General features: G+C 39.5%; 1 pseudogene; it reads right to left on the reverse strand.

Annotated features, from left to right (window-relative positions):
• Positions 1-706: 706 nt before the first annotated feature.
• On the reverse strand, positions 707-1,039 carry LOC110192899 (ribosomal biogenesis factor pseudogene; annotated as a pseudogene).
• Positions 1,040-3,960: the final 2,921 nt, after the last annotated feature.

The following is a 3,960-nucleotide window of genomic DNA, read 5'->3' on the forward strand; positions in this document are numbered from 1 at the left end:
CTAATCACTTTTTAAAGTAAGACACGAAACAACGACTAGAGAGGTGAATCTCAGAAGTTCAATTCAACTCAATTCTGTGAGCACTTATTAAAGTGAAAGCAAGGAAATTCTCATCAGAACATTGCTGCTGCACTAGTAATTGAGGACTTAGTGAGTATTACTCTGATCTTAGTGCAGCAGTTTGGTAGATCAATTTTCTCTAAGGCACAAGGGTCTGCAAGATGACAATACTAAAATCAATCTATTCGAAATGCAGCTTGGCCAAGAAGGTCTAGCATCCGGTTATCCTTATTTTATTGACAACTAATAAATTGCTAGGATTCTTACATTGGATGTCTATATTCTCTAGTGTACTCTGGGTGGACCCAACTGGCCAGTTCCAGTTGGGGCAATACATTTCTCTCCTTTCTTCCTTCCTTTCTCTCTCCTCTCCCTCCCTCCTCTCCCTCTATCCAGATAGGGAATCATACCCTTACCTGCAGGTGTTTAGCCCAAAGGAATATAAAATTTTGATTGCTGAAACTTTGCAAGATATTTTGGGGTTTGTGGGCTAGATTTCTTTCTTTCTTTCTTTTTCTTTCTTTCTCTCTCTCTGTCTTTCTCTTTCCTTTCTTTCTTTCTTTCTTTCTTTCTTTCTTTCTTTCTTTCTTTCTTTCTTTCTTTCTTTCTTTCTTTCTTTCATCGTCCATTTTTTAGAACCCAAATACTTCCAATACATATTACAACTGAGCCATTAATCTAGTAGCATCATTCACACTAATTGTTTCACCTTCAGAACACTGAGAAATCAGGTGCTTTGGCAATGGTTCAAGTGACAGCCTTTTTGAGAAGTGTGCAAGCTCTTTTTGATATCTATGAATGCTGCATTTACAATTCTAGCTTTTTCTTCATTCACAATGTTTATCTTCTTAAGATTTGTGGTGAATGGTTTTGCTTTATTTTTAGCTTTTAAATTCTTGCTGGCAATATGAAAGACATTCTTGATCTTCTCCCCTTTCCCTTTGTTCTTCCCCATTGCCTATCTGGTGGTCCTTTGCTGATCATCTGAAAACAAGATAGTCTTAATGCTCCACTTTCTCTGTACACTGGAATTCAATGGTTACCTCAGTCAGTTGAACAAAGTGGCAATTCCCGTAAATCGTATCCTGGGGGCCCAGACCCAGCAATGCAGCAGCACAGGTGCAGCTCCGCCAGCCCAGGGATGCACATGGCTCACAGGGACCTCCCTGGCAGAAAGCACTGGAGAGGCTCCGCCCCCACAGGAGCTTCTGCTCCAGCCAGCTCCACCCCACTAGATTTCTTTCTTAAGGACCATGCCTTAAACCCAAATCACTCTGGCTTTCATTGATTGGCCAACAACAGAGCCCAGCCTAAACCTCACTTGGTCTTTGTTTGGGCCCTGGTGTTTCACAGTGAGTGTAAATAACAATTGTTTCTGTTTTGGCCAGAAACTCTGAGAGTCTTCCCCTCCCAGGTATCTTTTTTTTTTTAACTAGGTAACTAGGCCCATTCTCTGCCTCATCTCTTACTTGGCCTTTCTCACTAAATGGGTATTGCCTTCCTCAATCTGAGACTTGGAAAAGATCTTAGCTTAAAAAATTCTCTTGCCGCTGGACCCAGATGGCTGCAGAAGAGAGAATGAGGCTGGTGATCTTGCACAGCCTTCCCTCACTTAAATCCAATTCACTAGCAAGTCATGGCATCACCTTCCTAGTGTCATGGTCTTCGAGAAAAAAGGACAAAAAACGATTTGCCACTTCTAGAAGAAAATGGAAGAGTGCCTATGTCTCCAGTTCAACGATCCTTTTTGGCTCAGATGTCCCATTCCTCAGTAAGGTGATCATTTCCAATTAAGTCAGTTCTCTCTCCCAAACTCTAAGAATTTTATTTAGATGAGTAGCTAAAGACAAATATGTGAATGTCATCTGTATGTTAGAGGGAAATTCATTGTCTTACTAGCCTTTTCTGTTGCAACTAAGATATTCAGACCTTAGACCCTTTCTGGGGTGGGAAATGTCTATTTTGATCTGAAAGCCTTTTATGTTTTAACATCTGTATCATTTAGGCTTTTAGACCTTAAGATTTTGCTCAGATCTCAGAAGGCACCCCCTTCTTACACTCACATAATTTCATGAGGTAGGAAGTTTGTTATTCGGTCGTTTTTCAGTACTGTCCAACTCATCATGACCCCATTTGGGTTTTCTTGACTAAGATGCTGGAGTGGTATGCCATTTCCTTCTCCAGCTCATTTTACTGATTGAAGAATGGAAGCAAACAGGGTTAAGTGACTTGCCCAAAGTCACATAGCTAGTAAGTGTCTGAGTCCACAGTAGAAATATAGTAATCCCCCATTTTACAGATGAAAAAAACTGAAATCAAGGAAGGTAAAATAATTTGGTAAGTATTGGTGATCACCCACCTAATAGGTCCCCAGGTCTCCTGACTCCAGGCCAAAATGGGGTAAAGAAGAGAAGACAAGGAAACATGGTAGGGAAAGGGGAAAACAAATGAAAATGAAAAGGAATAAATAAAGTCCAAGAAGAGGAGGAAGTGGGCAGGGTGAAGAAAAATCCTGGGCTGGGGACTTAGGATACAAAGACAAAACTGAAACAGTATCTGCCCTTCATATAGCTTGCAAACTACTGACAAGGAATTATACAAGAAATAATATTTATCATTGAAACCCTGGTATCCATAGTTGCAGCTTTTCCATGAATTTTCTGGAATGCTTTTGGTTGCATTTGGACAACAGAGACCGACAGTCTGGAGCCCTGATCATTTAAACCATCAAAGTAATGGTTCTCAAAGTATGGCCCTTGGACTTCTGAGATCCTTTCAGGAGATCCACAATGTCAAAACTATTTTTGTAATAATACTAAGATCTCATTTGCCTATTAAAATCCTCTTCCTCTTTTCCAACTATATATCTATATGAGACTGGATTTTCTTCATATAATTCTGTTCAGGTCTAGAGATTTAGGGATGCTGGAACCCCAAAATCACAACACACAGGTCCTGTCCAAATAAATTCAACCCAAGCCTTCTTTCAGCCAGAGACAAGGTTTGTTAAAGATCTGCCATATTGGCTAGACTCTTAAGGAATCTGAACATTTGTGAGCTATTGGCTAGGTTCTTAAGGAATCTGAGCCATGGCTAGATTTTTAAGAATCTTAGCACTTCAATGAAGAGGAGATAGAATTTACATACAGAAAGACTGTGAGAGGGATCTCGGAGTGGTCAAGTAGTTTGGGATGACTGGAAGAGGGGTCTCAAGAAGATCTGGATGGGAGTGGCCAGTAAGCTGGGGTGAATAGAATGCCTGGGACCTAGACCATGTGGCCAAGCAAGAATAGAGTCTAGATAGGATTAAGGGTGAGAAGTGGACAGGGGCCATCTGGAAGTAATAGACAATAAAGGGCTAGGTAATAGAATTGGGAGACTGAGCATAGGTGATAATGAAAGGCCAATTGATAGGATTATAGCTTCAGGCAAATGCCAGAGATTTGGCCACTGTGGGAAAGTCCAGGGTTTTTCCTTTTTGGGGTTCCAATCCCATCCTCATCACTTCAACCAAAATAGCCTACCCTAAGTGATTGAATGCAAGAGCAAATATAAAAATACAGCTGTCTTCTCTTAAGTCAGACATGAAAGATATTTATAAAAATATATAAAACAATGCTATTCTATTTCCTTTAAAGCATTACTTATATTAGCATGTAATGATCTTACTATTTTTATTTTTAAATAAACTGATAAATATTTTAAAATTTATGATTTTAAATTTCTAATAAGGTAAATATCAATAGATATAAACCACATAAATAAAAACTCTTTGGAGTCCTCAATGATTTTTAATGGTGGTATTGTGAGCAAAAAGTCTGAGAGCTGCCGATCTAAACTGCTAAGTGATGATGCCCAGACCTAGTATTTTTGCTTAGTATGCTATTAAGGTCTTTTTGT

The sequence above is a fragment of the Phascolarctos cinereus genome, unplaced genomic scaffold (assembly GCF_003287225.1).
Source record: "Phascolarctos cinereus isolate Bilbo 61053 unplaced genomic scaffold, phaCin_HiC Scaffold_2;HRSCAF=192, whole genome shotgun sequence".
Classification (NCBI taxonomy): domain Eukaryota; kingdom Metazoa; phylum Chordata; class Mammalia; order Diprotodontia; family Phascolarctidae; genus Phascolarctos; species Phascolarctos cinereus.